General features: G+C 38.8%; 1 protein-coding gene and 1 long non-coding RNA gene across 11 annotated transcripts in view; one reads left to right on the top strand and one right to left on the bottom strand.

The window, feature by feature from the left end:
* Window positions 1-16,739, bottom strand: part of LOC134909068 (uncharacterized) — a 362,147-nt gene that overhangs the window by 51,558 nt on the left and 293,850 nt on the right. The gene's annotated exons all lie outside the window — the stretch shown is intronic.
* MYT1L (myelin transcription factor 1 like) overlaps window positions 3,006-16,739 on the top strand; it is a 760,642-nt gene continuing 746,908 nt past the window's right edge. For 5 of the 10 annotated variants that reach the window (XM_063915480.1, XM_063915486.1, XM_063915487.1 and 2 more), the window contains exon 1: window positions 3,008-3,350. The gene's annotated coding sequence lies outside the window, so the exon portion shown is untranslated. Of the gene's footprint in view, window positions 3,433-6,906; window positions 7,068-7,101; window positions 7,667-16,739 lie in introns of those variants that run through there. The other 5 variants (XM_063915489.1, XM_063915485.1, XM_063915483.1 and 2 more) reach the window with 4 other exon arrangements.

The following is a 16,739-nucleotide window of genomic DNA, read 5'->3' on the forward strand; positions in this document are numbered from 1 at the left end:
GATAATCTACAACTCCTTGTTTCCGTCAATTTCCCTACTACTGATACTTATAGTTCCACAAGAGCAACACAACTAGTTTTTATAAAATTAGTCTAGTATGGGATACACATTTTATCAGAGGAAGAGAAATGATGTAATGGTCTATCCTGACAACAGAAGTGTTACATTACGCATATGCCATTGTTGGCTGTAATATTCCTTTAATCAGGTACACGCATGAATTACACAGGTTCTGTGGCTGGCTGACTTTCAAGTTTGCATTTCCCCAGGTTTTAATCAGCCAGCGAACCTGTGTGTGTAATTCATACGTGTCCCTGATTAAGGGGCTATTATGGCAACCCTAAATAGGGACAGCTATTATTGTAAATACATAAGTAACAAAATATTTCTGCTGCCTTTTTTCGACATACGAAATAAGCCAGGTTCTTCTAAAATGGAAAGGCTAATGCTTTCTATGATTAGTCTCCTCCTCCCCAAGCCCCTAGTTGTGGGTGCACTGAATGTGAGCATCCTGTGGGTTTGCCTTTTGATGCAGCAGTTACATAATAATAGGAAATGGGTGTCATCTTTCAAATTATAGTGACCACTCACACCCAGGAGACTTGTCCTCAGATGCTACCGTATGGCTGGCTGCGTGTAAAACCTATCCTCTGTCTCCTAGAGACGGAGCCCTACCATCTCATCCCCCACCTTTCAGACATAGCCCATTGCTATTCTGTGCTTGGCAGAACATTCGATGCGGCGCCCAATCACTGGGAGCAGCAGCAGCAGACGTCAGGAGGGCTTGTGTGGTTTTTTTCCCCCCACTGTCTTCTTGCACAGCCGACTGCAGTTGCTCACAGACTCAGTGCAGCAGCAGCTCCATTAGAACAGCCCTATTGATTTCTGAATCGCACTGCAGCAACAGACAGGGAGAACTGAAGGATCCGGCAGCAGCAAGGAGCATAGGGGGGAAACACATTTATGTCCTACTGCTCTGTTACTACTTAACCATACCATATAAATACATTTATAGGGAGAGGGCTGATAGGGAGTCATTGCTGAGGATATCACTGCACAATCTATGCACTCAGACATACAGTATGGTAATATATGGGGCATGTTCAGTGTGAGCAGGGTGCTGCAGGGCAGGAGAATGGCTGAGGTTCCTGGTCTAGTAACGGTGATCAGGATGTGTGTGTGTGTGTGTGTGTGTGTGTGTGTGTGTGTGTGTGTGTGTGTGTGTCTTTGTGTGTGTGTGTCTGGGTGGCAGTAAGTCTCTCCTAGACACCCTTATCAAATTATACTACTTGTACTGTATGTATATGCTGTATATAGATATGTATTATTTATTATATATTAAATACAGTATGTATACTTCCCACACACGCACATATATAATTGTGTATATATATATATATATATATATATATATATATATAAAAAACATAATTCTTCTTTGTTTAAAATTTTGCACAATAAGCAAAGTACAGTATATGGGGTCTGCTACCTTCTAGACGGTACATGGTGGTACAGTAGGGTGCACTATTATTACGCTACCCTAAAGGAGTGTCTGCATTGTCCTCTGTTGCTGCAGTGAGCTACAATTAAACATTGTTCTGGTGCACAATGCTTCTCTAGCATGAATTTGTGCATAGACTTACCTAATGGAATGTTAAAAGCATAACTGAAAGAAAAGAAAACCCATAATATTATATATTTTGAGATATATATATATATATATATATATATATATATATATATCTATCGTGTGTGTGTTTGTGTGTGTGTGTGTGTGTGTGTGTGTGTATGTGTGTGTGTGTGTGTGTGTGTATATATGTGTGTGTGTTTGTGTAACACTACATAACTCTCCATCTTTATAAAAAAATATGTGTGTGTATATATTTTTATATGTTTATTTATAGAGACATGTATATACTGTACATATATGTGTGTATAAATATGTGTGTGCATATATATATATATATATATATATATATATTACACAAGGCACCAATACTCAGCTCATTATATTATAATGTAGCTTTGCACATTCCAGGCTTTCTGACATGAGCCGTGCTATGTGCTGTCACCAAATTCCAGTGGAAATGGTGCAAGCACTGCGGGTTAGTAAGAGATGTCTAGGCGTTAAGCCATTATTAGTAAAAGCTATATTGAGCATGTTTGCCAGACAGGCAGAAAGGCTGAACTCTAGGTCCGCCCAGACATGTGCCCTGCCATTTTCGTTTTAATCAGTCTGCTCAGGACGGCTGCTGATTCATTTTGCAGGACAGCCCCCTGGGAGCCTAGGTGGGAGCTTGAGGCGAGCTGCTCCTGCCTCATTGCAGTATTCCACATCAGAGAGACTGAAAGCAGGTCGAGGAGGAATGGATAGGCAGGGATAGCTAGTCAATGAGCATATCAGACTGCAGACCCAGAGCTGCACAATATCATTACATGGAGTAACTCTTTCATTACCAGAAGCCACAGAGAAGCAGCTGGATTTCAGGCCAGTCTGTTTACTTCATGTGTCTAATGCTCTTCATTATTCCAAGCTGAAGAATTCAAATATCACTTGGAGAAAATGATAAGACAGAAACCACTCAGACAGTCACCTGAAAGCCAGACGGCATATATGTAGCATGATCTTCTCTTTACCCAAACCATAATACATCTGATCATCCGATACAAGCTCAAGAGACCCCACACATGTAGCATAAAGCAGATCTGAAATATACATTTGTTCATTTTGTTAATATGCTCCTATGAAACGCAAGGGGTTAAAAATGCTAACACTTTTTTTCTTCTTCCCTGAGCAGAAGGTGAAAATATATCACGTCTAAGTGTAGATTTAGCAAATAATGGGTTAGGGTGGTATACCTGATTTAGCAGGAGACTTTGATTCGTGGGATTGACAACCTTATTATGCAGCAAGCTTATTATCGATATTATTCTACTCTCGGTTGCTATGGCCACCTTGCAGAGAGACATTCAATTTTCTCTCTTCCATCATCATTATCTATGAGGCCATCTGTTGTAGAAAATGAATTCAGCCTCATTTGCATGACTGATAAGCAATTTTTTTTTTATCTATTTAACAGAAGGTCATATGCCGGGGATTTAGAGCTGGTAAAAAAAAATGTGAAAAAAGCCTATAGAGAGCATGAGTGGGAGTGCGTGCATTAGAGGATGTGTGTGGAACTGAAGCAGATCCCTTAGGCCTGCTAGCCTATCGTACCGCATTTGTCATTCCTGCCAGGGCGACATTTTTCCCCTAAGCTTCTGCACACTAAAGAGAGAGGCACACACAGGGCGAGGAGAAAGAGAGAGAGACAGAGATTTTTCCTGTGTCTTCTTTTTACTGTATATCGGTGGGTGTCATTTTTCTCTTCTTTCAGGAATATGGGTTCATAATTCAGATATCTGCGGAGGTACAACTACAGTGTTATCGTGGTATGCTCATTTACAACTATTACTCTTCTATATTTGTTGAGCTTGGTGAAAAGCTTGTACATGGTGTCTTACGCTACTTGTAGGGTAGTTAACTTTTGATGTCATAATTCATCCTTCTTGTTCCATGCTGGGTTTGTGTTGATGTTTGCATTGCATAGGTTGTTGTGTCTGGCTGAGTTAATCCTGCAGTGCAGAAGTGAAGTTGGGATTGCATCAAAGTCTTATGACTTTTTTATATTTGAAAATACAATTAAATAGTCTGCAGTCAGCCTTTATATTTTCCATATAGAATATGTGTGTGCAATATATAAATATCTATCTATCTATCTATCTATCTATCTATCTATCTATCTATATATATATATATATATATATATATATATATAAAATGTGTGTGTTGCATATGGTACAATTAAATAGACTTTCCATTATTTCTAAAGAATTAGATCAGTGAGTTTATTAAACTGCGTGGGGTTAAGAAATAAGTATGTTCAAATGTTTTGATATTGGATTTAGGTTATACTATTTGCTAAGGAGTTACTTTATTATACTATATACCTTTTTTATGGTATGTGTATAATTTTGTAAAGACTGCTGAAAAAGTGATTGGGGGATACGTCCAAGGTTACTTCTTGAATCGACCAATAGTAGCTAGGGAAAACCTGTCATCTTAAACTTATAATGAAGACTGATGGATTCATTCACTCAATCAATCACACTGTATAGGGAGCTCCTTTAATATCGGATTGCAAGAGATTAGGACTTGAATCCTAAAATTGTGTTATCCTCTATTTCACTTGATATTTTAGAATCTCAAGGACTTTGTGTTAATTGGAGACGTGTTTTTATTATGTAACTGTATGTATATGTTACAGAGTCCTAGCAATAAAAGGAATTACTTTTTTATCATTTCACAAATAAATAAAAATAAAGTATGATTGACAAGTATTTTTCCAATTTTTTTTAGCATCATTTACATGTACTTGTATTGCATGCTTTTAGATTGCATAGTATAGAGCGGTATACTAGTACATTTCATACAGCTCGCCTCTATTATGTTTGTCATATACAGTGGTCTATATGTGGTATATATGATATAAGTGTGGTTAAATATACCAGGGTGTCAGTGCATGTTTGAACCCCCCCATCCCCCCCCCAAAAAAAAAAAGTTAATTACCAAGCTTAGAGTCCTCCTTGCCACCCTGACATTTGACTGCTGCTAATTCACTGATTAATCTCATTAATGTGATTATAGTAGGATTTGGAGTTGGCTGCCATTGTTCTGTACAGGCTGCCATTCACACTGAGATCCTGACACGTCTATGTATATATTTGCTGGGATTTTTTCCCTGTCTACTTTTAGTCTGTGGTTTGGTTTCCTGAAATTTTCTGTTTCAGCACTAGGAGCTGTCCAGTGCTGAAGGCAAGCAGAGCAAGGGACAACTTTGTACTGGCAGCAATATGTAGGCTCCCCAGACATTCCCAATTATACTGTATATGCTCAATGTTTTTCATCCAATCACTATTAGTTTGAGGTTTTAGAGACATTAATATCGATTTTTTTTTTAAATCCTAAAAATGACTGCAGAACCATTTTTAACATTTATCATATTTATGTCTTTTGTTCTTTTAGATATCTTGAATTGTTTTATTACAGCTTACTTTGTGTAGTAAATAAAGTGTTTTTGCACCAGCAGTTTTTTTTCAGTTAACCCTTTAACATAGGTCATTGAAGTTGACTAGTAATAATACCAGCTAAGCATATTGTCTGTGAAACTTTCACTAGCCATTCTAGCGATGGCTAGACAACACAGGTCATGTACTATGAATGATTTGTGTACCTATAGACTATAAGAGAGTACACTTTGAGTTATTATATTTCTAATGTCTTTGATTTACTTTTTTTTTTCATTGTTGAAATCTTCACTGTACATTTCACCCACTTTTCTCTTTCCCCATATCTGCACCATACACAGTAGGTGATTTTTATTATTCCATTTTCATTGCATTTTTTTTACAAACTTTTTTGATGTATACACTTTTTTTATCAAAATGGTCTGTCATTTTTTCTAAGACATTTGTATAACCCCTCCCCTTGCATTTTACTCTTTCATCTTCCCACATCCTTCTTCTCCTCCTTCCTTGGCTTTTTCTCTTCCCCTTTTCTCCAACTTAATATTGTTTATGAGTGCTTACTTTTTGTGTGTGTTTTTTTATACACACCTATTGCATTCATTGAGTCATATTGGCAAATGGAATTATAGTTCCGTCTTTATTAAGATGCATCGTCTGATAAAATTGAATTTTTAGAACTCTTAGTTGAAAGGTAGGCGCTTATGGCTCTCTGTGCTGAGTTGGGACTAAAAGTCTCATTGTCACCTGTCAGTCCTAGGCTGCCTTTGAATGCTGGGACTTGTAGTATGCTTATGTTTGATTGTTTATATTTTATTAGTGGGAATCGAAATTAATGCTGATGCACTCCTTTTGAAGACTTTTCCAACTTTTATTGTGTGATAAGTCAGATATATTGTCAAATGGACACTGTTTGCATTTCTATTACTCCACAGAGCTCATTACTTGAAAAGTTGTCAGTTGTCACTTACATCTGTCAGCCACCTGCAGGTGGATTTTATGTTACATCATGTTGCACCCAACTGGCACTATGCATTTTACAGTGTATTACCTAGTAGCATGAAGCATCATATTGGTCGCATGTACCTATATTTATCATCAGACCACATCTGCCATAGCCAGTCAGTGACTGTCTGCAGTTAATGGTGTTCATAGTTTGGAAACAGATACTAATCCCTATGTTGCTTAGTTACAGTATAGATTCTAGGGCAGCATGCCTAATGTATTTTTTTATTATCAAAACAGTTAATATGTCTCATATGCAATAATGGAACAACAGTTGTGTACAATATTGGCTATGGAACCCTTTAATGTGACTTAATCACAGTCATATTTAATATTCCTAGACAGATTACATAACTTATATTGAGAGTCCCCTATATCCTCTTGCCAAGAAGTTCTGAGAAACTCCCAGCTGTGCTCCCCTCAGTCACAGTATATTTATATATGATGTGGAGTTGTATATTAATCATAAAGTTTCATTTATAGTTCAATAGATTTTAGCCAAAGCCAATTACAAAACAACGCTGACCTCAAACCAAATATATAATCATTTATTTTTATTTAAAAATAAAATATTAATCACCTACTACCAATATGTATATTTCTTGCCACCTTGCATAAGGAATATCATGTTTGCTATATAAAAACATTGCTATGTTATCCTTGGGGATCGCTGTAAGGAAACAAAAATAAGAGCACATAGTTTCAGCATGCCATGGTGTGAGTTCCCATCTATTACAATATATACAGTACTGCACACGTTACACAGGCTGCTCTAGAGATTTAGGGGCCTGTGGGTACAATGTTAAAGCATACAGTACATCCCTATACTTGTCTGACTGTGCTGTGCAGCCCAATAAGCAAGAGAGTTGAAGATCATTTGTTTAATCCAAAGCCAGACCTAGCAAAAATATACAGCTCAGCATCCAAGTGCACCCACACATAGAATTTGGGGAATGGACATGTTTTGCTCTTCTCAAAGGATGTCAGACTGAGACAGGGTAAGTCAGCAATATGCTACTGATGCTATTCTGCAGCAGTAATGTAGTCTCTGAGGGAGTTGGTGCTTCATGCATACTACACAGCTAAGCTTTCTAGCCCATTGCTTCACAGACTGTCTGCCGCTTTCATAATAGAGGATATAGTTGAGACTTCAGATGCAGCCGTGCTCACTTGTCCATTCATTCTCGGCATTTAGTGGTGTCAACCTATTAATAACTATTTTTGACTTCAGGTCCATTGCTTTCTTGTCTGAAAACATCATTACTATTGTCCATGTGGCACAATAATTAGCATACAGATGAGAAGTGATCTCGTCTCCAAGCATCAGCTGAAGGAAGAGAACGAAGAGGTGCGGTGGAAAGTTGATTGGATGAATGAAGAGGAATGGTGGGCGTTCAAATGCATTAGAAGAGTTTAGTTGTCATGGAAGAGGGTTGTCAATTTTCTTGGTGCATTTGCTAAGTGGGGAGTCGGGGGGTGTCTGCTCCCAGAATGATTGCTGATCACATCACGGCCTACTAAAAGTGGCAGATTTGGACTTTGTTGACTAATAATTTACCTGCCAGGTGCATCCATTCCCATTACATTTCTCACTCAGGTAAATATACCTTTTTGTCTCCTGCTTGCGTAATGCCAAAAGTGACTTTGTTGATGTATCTGATTAATTATGCATTTTTGTTGATGATATTGCTGTCAGCAACCAAAACTAAGTTTCATGTATCATAACTTTCATCTCATTGATAAATTACAGTTGGGTCCTTCTGGCGATTTACAAGAGAACTAGTGAACCCAACAGCAAACAGCTCAGGAGCTAAAATTAGCTGGCAATGGCTGATATGTATTTTTTTTTTTGTCTAGACTATAGAACTTGCAAGGCATTTTTTGTCATTGTAAATAGCTGCAAATTGACAGTCATTTAATCATCATGGGCTAATGAAGGTAGATTTTACACAGACAATTTCATCTCCTGCTTTGACAAACAAACTAGAAAAATAGAAACTGTTTTTCTCTTTTGCAGTCAGGGATGTCTACGGTATGTGTTATCTACCAAGCTGTTAATCCTATCTCATCTGATATATTGGTTGAAATAATCTATATCTTATTACTGTTAAAACAATATGTACTGTACAGTATGTGGCATTTTGTGCTGGAGTATAGCATGGTCTACTTGTCTCATACTGTAATCTTCACATCCAGACATCTTTACTCTCACTGACCTAATTTAAAAGTCCTGCATGTATTACAGAAGTAGCAGATCTCTAACTTGTTTCACAGATAGGAGAGATAGATAGATAGATAGATAGATAGATAGATAGATAGATAGATAGATAGATAGATAGATAGATAGATAGATGTGTCTGAGATATATGATGATAATAGATGATAGATAGATAGATAGATAAATAGATAGATAGATAGATAGATAGATACAGTAGATGTGTCTGAGATATATGATATGAGATAGATAGATAGATAGATAGATAGATAGATAGATAGATAGATAGATTAGATGATAGATTGCTTTGTAAATGTTGTTATTATATTTTCATCCATTTAAAAAGTATATCTGGCATTTTACCCATCTACCATGATGCTATTATTCATGTACCAGACACCACATTATAGTATGAGAAATAGACAGACAATTACATTAAGTCTGCATTTCCAGTAACCTTTGGATGCGTACCTTATCTTTGGAGCAAAAGGTCTAAGTGTTTTCACCATCTCATCCCACTGAGCAGAGAATGATGTGTATCAAAAGTCCTGTTTTATTTTTACGTCATTTGCTGAGGATTTATTGTGAACAGCGGGTGATGTGCAGTTACTGACAGCCAGCTAGTAGTAGGAGTTTTACATGAATACATATGCCACTGTTACACCCTGTGTCTGCTCCTGCTATGCCTTTTTTATATACAAGTACAATAGTGAGATTAAAACTGGCACACAGAGGCAACAAAGGATAAGAACAAAGAGAGTCACTTTATTATACCATCTATATTGTGAATTCTGTAACATCGATGGTATAACACAGCATCAGTGTTTGTCCTGTCTGGAGGGAAAGTGGCTCGTTTTAATCATTTAGGGGATATAGGGATTTGCTGTGTTTATTATATACCAAACAGAATGCCTAAGTCTTTATATGCCTGCCAACCACAGTTTGTGCTGTAATCTTCCCTCCAGCCCAGACATATGTGTTTTCTGTAAGATGACGCTACATGAAGTAGGTGGATGTTTGTACATGATGTGAAGTCCATGTGTTTATCTCCCAGGTTATTTATCATGAAACTTTGTGCAGCCAGTGAGCTGCTGGCTCTTCCTGGCATTGCAGCATCTACGGATTAAAATTCCATCCAGACTTCTAGATACTGCATAGAGTCTGGTTCACACTGTCTGTTCAATGAAATGCATCTACTTCTAAATGAAATACTTATTTTACAAGAACCGTAAACTCCCTGATATCGGCAACATTGCTAATAATTCGGATTTAGGATATTTACGGTACAGTGTAGAGTATCTTTCTGCATTATTACACCTTTCTATTGTGTGAGAATTTATATAATTGCATTGCGTAATATACAGTATTTCCTGTGTTTGATTGGCCTAAATATATACAATTTGACAGAGCAGTACTAGGGGTTGCATTAATTAGATCCAGCTTTAATACATCAGTTCAGTACAGTAAATCTTATATATCTTTTGCATATTTCTGCTTGGAAGATATATTCACCGCCTTACAACATTGCCAACTAAGCTGGTTTAAGAAATAATCAGGGTTGCAGGCAACCCATCGAGAGCTATTAAATCAAGAGTCTGCCATGGTAGACTGAGAATAGGGACTGAAATCAATACTCTATCTGCCAACAGACCCTTTGCTGCGTTGAAATTCCCACCTGCTTTATGCATCTGGGCAATTGGCTACTGCTGAAGAAATACAGTACACACTTGTGTCTGCAGCCATGTCTGCACCATAATTGCGGAGCAGTATGTTTTTTTGCAACTCTACAACACCAGGATTAACGTTGACTATTAAGAAGCAAATTAAAGATTGCTTAAATATAGGGACTTAACAATAAAAATGCTATTTTAACGGGGCATCTGTTTGCAACTTCAAATTGCAACAATGTACTGTATTATTGGCAATCTGCAGTATTGCTGTATATTAACTAATTGGCTGCTGGATTTTATGAAAGACACAGGTCATTCTTGATAATAAGCGTCCAGTGGAGATTATTTGCATGTTTGGAAGGTTTGAGTGGAAAAGAGTTTGCTCAGCATCGGGGCTATGTCCCTGGTTTATACTCTGAGGTACTGTATAATACACAGTACAAACATGGCGCCACTTTTGAACTATTTTGGAAACATTACAATGTCATTTTTAATAACAGAAATGGCATTTGCTTTGATTGCCTGTTTATCTGTACTGGGGAAAGTCATGTTGGACATGTTAGTTTCAACAAGAGGTGAGAGCAAGAAAGAGAAGGGCCACATAGAGTACTCAAGATTACCACTTGTGGCCCTTCTAAGAAGTCATTTTCTCCTTTATCTTATTTATCATGAGTTCACGGTCTTTGCACACGCATCCCCATAACCTGTATAATAGGGTGATCCATTATTTGGTTCCAGACAAGGTAGACTTATTGCAGCTAATGCATTTCATATTATGTCAGATCCTGCTCCAGTCTACAGCCTTTGCTCTACAATGCAAAAGCTGTGTTATTATCAGACAGGTGAGACGAATGCTACCATTCAGGCTGCTCTATTGGCATGTATCACCTGTGAAACCATGCTGCACTAGCTAGCCAATGACTTGGTGCAGTTGGTGCGGCTCTTGTTAACAACCAAGGACCACCTATGGGGCACCTGAAATGTGACCCATATTATATTTTCCAGGTAGGTCAGCACTTTATAATTATAATCATTGATATGGACTAGCTGATATTATTCATATACCCAGTATGTAGCTATTTCTGACATTGGCTGATATTTACACAGCACATTGGGTGTTGGTCAATGGGTCAACCAGACAGTCAATAAGTCAACCCCATTTGGTTGACATGCAGTAGGTCGACTAGGTCAAAAGGTCTTAAGGGTCAATAGGTCTACATGAAAAAGGTAGCCACCATGAAAGGTCGACAGGTACAAAAGGTTGACACTGTAAAAAGGTTTACATGGGACTGGTTGACACAAGAAAGGTCGACACACGTTTTTCGCATGTCATTTTGTATGTTTAATCACATGTAAGCCAAATTATTAGAAACGTGTACCCACGCGGGCTCACTTTGCTCGGCACGCTTCAGGCAAGGTGCCTTGCTCTGCTACCTCTTCGCTCGGCACATGTTACTATTCTCAATAGTAGCAATGTGGTTGGTGAATGAAAAGATAGAAAAGATGACAAAATAAAACCTGCGTCGACCATTGTCATTTTGACCATTTGAACTTGTCGACCTTTTGTAACTGTCAACCTTTTACATGTTCGACCTAATGCATGTCAACCATATGGGGTCGACCTAATGACTATCGACTGATCATCCGGAACCCACATAAATGATGCATTGGAGCATAGATATTCATAGGTATGCCAGAATAACATAGATGCACACATCACTGATCCTAGTTCACAGCCCATGTGTGCATCCTCTAATCATCTTTATCACAGCTGCAAAGAAAGGGGCACAAAAGCAAATGTGGGGAAGTACAGTACTAATGACACCAAAAAGCACAGCCTATTGACCCACAGTTGTGTTTTATATAACGCCTGAAGGTAAATGGAGATCAACAGCATTCATTTCCAGTAACAATAATAGGCTGCTTTGACTGAGAGTTATAAAATACAGGTAACAGGAATCAGTGCCAAATCAGGCTTGTTTAGCATTGATTCCCGTTTCAAAACTATTGTGAAAACCACCAATGATCGACTGCTTTGGCAAACCGTCTATTAGTAAATATACCCCTAATACTTTAAGGTCCTTTTTTTTAATCACAATGGCCTTCACAATCGTACATATGCACAGTCATTTTCATATTGTATATCATCAATGTTTTGTCTCTGGTGGTCAATGGCAGGGTCCCTATAAGCTACTATTAGTCTCTTTTTCTGTGTGCACGTACAGCCATCGTGAACCATAGTTTTCCATCGATGGTGAAATACCATTGACGGATTGTAATTTAATGGGCAACCCTACTTGTTAGGTAAGGGTATACTCTATATTAATACTCTATATTGAGTGCTTCTTGGGTGTTATACAATTTGTGTCCCTGGAAAAGATATTGATGCCTGATATGTTTTAATCGCTTTAATATCAGGGAGGCATTCTTTATAGCACTCTTACAGCTCACTCAGCAGTTAGTGCTAATCAGGTGCACATAAATGATTAAGGGGCAGATGTATTAACTTGGAGAAGGCATAAGGAAGTGATAAACCAGTGATATGTGCAAGGTGATAAAGGCAGCAGCCAATCAGGTGGGTAATTCTGAGTTGATCGCAGCAGCAATTTTGTTAGCAGTTGGGCAAAACCATGTGCACTGCAGGAGGGGCAGATATAACATGTGCAGAGAGAGTTAGATTTGGGTGGGGTGTATTCAAACTGAAATCTAAATTGCAGTGTAAAAATAAAGCAGCCAGTATTTACCCTGCACAGAAACGAAATAACCCACCCAAATCTAACTCTCTCTGCAAATGTTATATCTGCCCCCCCCCCCCTGCAGTGCACATGGTTTTGCCCAATTGCTAACAAACTTGCTGCTGCGATCAACTCAGAATTACCCCCCAGATCCTAACTGTTAATTTACATATTGGAGCTGATTGGCTGCTGCCTTTATAACCTTGCACATATCACTGGTTTATCACTTCCTTATCCCGTCTCCAGGTTAATACATCTGCCCCTCAATAACTTGTATTTAATGCAATGTACAACTACAGTGGTTTTCATACAGAGAATAGTCCGATCATCATTTACACTTGTGTATATGAGTCCACTGTCAATATATTCATGTAATTTCCATTTCCAGCTATAATTTTTTATGGCTGATCTTAAGGATAATAACTAACTTGTATTTTTATTGTCAGCAGAATCAGTAACTACAGTATATAGTAGCTGTTGCATACAATGATGCTGCAGGTTCAGTCAGTAACTAGATATGGGTGATGAACATTGATAGAAATATGGTAGTGTACAGTCAAATTATGAATGATATTTTGAGTGAACCAAGTTATTTTGAAATGAGAGATAATGTCAAATGGTACTTTCATCTGTCAAAGACTAATGGGTCTATTCATGAAGCAGTGAAAAGAGTGGATAAGTGAGCCTGTGGAGAAGTTGCCCTTGGCAACCAATCAGCTGCTCCATACAATTGTATAGTATGCAAATTATAAATGTTACTTCAATGTTGATTGGGCTCACTTCTCCACACTTTTCACTGTTTCATGAATTGACCATAATATAACGATGATAATAATAATAATAATAATAATAATAATAATACTACAAATAAAGCACTGATTCATTTTTCCATGCTAATTAGGCCACTGGCTGGTACCAGACTAAAGGATATTTATAATCATCACAAACAAAGCAAAACAAATGACACAAACAAAAAAACAAATTGAGTCCTGTTATATACAGTAACTCTGTAATAAGCCCCTGTCCTTTAAATGTATAAGTACAGGTTGAGTATCCCATATCCACATATTCCGAAATACGGAATATGTACTTGTATGCCCAACACTAAGTTGGATGGAAAGCAGACAGAATGTACAGTATGCACCTCGGCACTGCGTACGTGGAATAAAAAGGTACATATTCACTTATATGCAGAGTTGTAAACATTCTGTGGTGTACCTGTCACTATGTGTAGTCTTGGTTGCCTACTATCATCACCTTGTAGCAGCTTATACTAGGTGCAAATTATACATCTGAGAACATGAACACTTCTGTCCAACTCTGCATATCCGCAGTTGGGTTAAAATGCCCTGAGTGGGTTTTCCCTACGTGGGACCTCCTGTAGTTACCCAGTTACAACCCACTAGTGAAGATGTGACTGCAATGCATATGACTCCATATTGTCCGTATTTGCTTACACTTTGGGGGTAATTCAGTTGATCGTAGCAGCAAATATGTTAGCAGTTGGGCAAAACCATGGGGGGTAATTCTGAGTTGATCGCAGCAGGAACTTTGTTAGCAGTTGGGCAAAACCATGTGCACTGCAGGGGAGGCAGATATAACATGTGCAGAGAGAGTTAGATTTGGGTGGGTTATTTTATTTCTGTGCAGGGTAAATACTGGCTGCTTTATTTTTATACTGCAATTTAGATTGCAGATTGAACACACCACACCCAAATCTATCTCTCTCTGCACATGTTATATCTGCCTCCCCTGCAGTGCACATGGTTTTGCCCAACTGCTAACAAAGTTCCTGCTGCGATCAACTCGGAATTACCCCCCATGTGCACTGCAGATGTGGCTGATATAACATTTGCAGAGAGAGTTAGATTTGGGTGGGTTATTTTGTTTCTGTGCAGGGTAAATACTGGCTGCTTTTATTTTTACATTGCAATTTAGATTTCTATTTGAATACACCCCACCCAAATCTAACTCTCTCTGCACATGTTATATCTGCCCCCCATGCAGTGCACAGGGTTTTGCCCAACTGCTAACAAATTTACTGCTGCGATCAACTCTGAATTAGGCCCTTAGGGGGTAATTCCAAGTTGATCGCAGCAGGACTTTTGTTAGCAGATGGGCAAAACCATGTGCACTGCAGGGGAGGCAGATTTAACATGTGCATAGAGAGTTAGATTTGGGTGTGATGTGTTCAATCTGCAATCTAATTTGCAGTGTAAAAATAAAGCAGCCAGAATTTACCCTGCACAAAAATAAAATAACCCACCCAAATCTAACTCTCTCTGCACATGTTATATCTGCCTCCCCTGCAGTGCACATGGTTTTGCCCATCTGCTAAGAAAAAGTCCTGCCGCGATCAACTTGGAATTACCCCCTTAATTCTAGTGCATGTGCAGAACTGAACTGAAAATATATATATATGGTCCCAAAACATACTGACATATAACTCAGAGGCCTTTAATACCTTTAACATGGTGCATATAAATCAGTCTCCGTCCCATGTGTTCTAGGCACTGGCGTATTTATAATGAGTGGAGTGTGTGCGGTGCACAGGGGCCTCCGGGGTCCAGGGAGGCCCACACTGCATACCCTGCATCCATTATTTTTACCCTCCACAGCGGCCATTTCCCTCGGTGTTTCATGCATGCTAAGTAGAAAATCATTAGGAAAATGGCCACTGCACCATTTTCCTGGAGACCTGCACATGTGCGTAAGACTCTGGAACAGCGCTAGCTTCCCCTAGTGACACCATTGCCCAGAGCTACAGCGCTGCCAGCTAGAGAGGAAGGGGCCCAGATGGAGCCTGCACACGGGTCTCCTCCACACTAGATGTTCCCCTGGTTTTAGGTATTGAAAGAGCGAATAAAACATGTCCAAATCCAAATGGACTGGAGTTGAAATACCTATGTCAGAAATGTTTGTAAGTGCGTGTGTGTTTGTGAAATCTGAATTTGTGTTTTTTATTTTTATTGTAAATAAACATATAATAGTGTCGCGTCTACGATTTGTGTCAAGGATTCCAGTATTCCCTCACTCTGTACCACCTTCCGTGTTTGTACACTAGCTGTGTGAGGAAAACTTGTACCGCCTGAGGTGAGTTGCTCACTTTGACCCCACTTTATCACAATTCGCATTTTATATGTGATAGTGATGAGACATATTCGCCACAATGTGCATTGCAACGTTGAAAAATATTGCATGCATTTATCAATACGCAACCACCAGGACAGAGCTTGCAAACGACCTCTGCCTCAGAAAATGCCTAGAAGCTAAGAAATAGCTATCGTTATCACTGCTTTTGTGTATGGACCCAACGAGCTTACTGCGCATTTCAACCCTTGAACTGTGCATCGGTGGGGGAGATGGAGTAGCCTATGGAACACTGCCATTTTCATATAGCATTAGTTGTGGAGTCAAGCTTGATCAATCTGATGGTTTAGCAACATCCATAGAAACCTATGGGGCTGCTTTTGTGCAAGAAATGCTTACATTGTGCAGGGATTCCTAATTTCTGTAACATAACTAATAAATAGGACCCTTTGTCTCATGGCACTAATGTGTGTCTGTGTCTGTTTATGTATGTGGGCGAGTGCTTCTGTGTCTATTTATGTGTGTGGGAGCAAGTGTGTGTTTGTGTCTGTATCTCACAAAATGTCTCATTTATAACATAAAATGAAGGTAGTGTTGTACTGGCTAGATTTATATATATATATATATATATATATATATAGCAATATTCGGTGGCCTGGCACTCAGCACTTTCATCCAAAGAAACAATGCGGACAAGAAGTTTCCTGTCGGCATAGTTTCTTTGAATGAAAGTGCTGAGTGCCGCACCAGCGAGTATTGCTACAAGTTTTTCTTGCAAGGGCACCAACAAAAGCTGCCTATTACTATGGAGTGCCAGACCCGGGAATAATATATACATTGGCGTTTCTATAACGGGTGCAATGGGTGCGGTGCACATGGGCCCCTAGGTCTAGGGGGGTCCACACTTCACACACTGCACCCATTTAAATACTTACCTTACCATAGTCCAGCGGCGGGTGC

The sequence above is a fragment of the Pseudophryne corroboree genome, chromosome 4 (assembly GCF_028390025.1).
Source record: "Pseudophryne corroboree isolate aPseCor3 chromosome 4, aPseCor3.hap2, whole genome shotgun sequence".
NCBI classification, from domain to species: Eukaryota; Metazoa; Chordata; class Amphibia; order Anura; family Myobatrachidae; genus Pseudophryne; species Pseudophryne corroboree.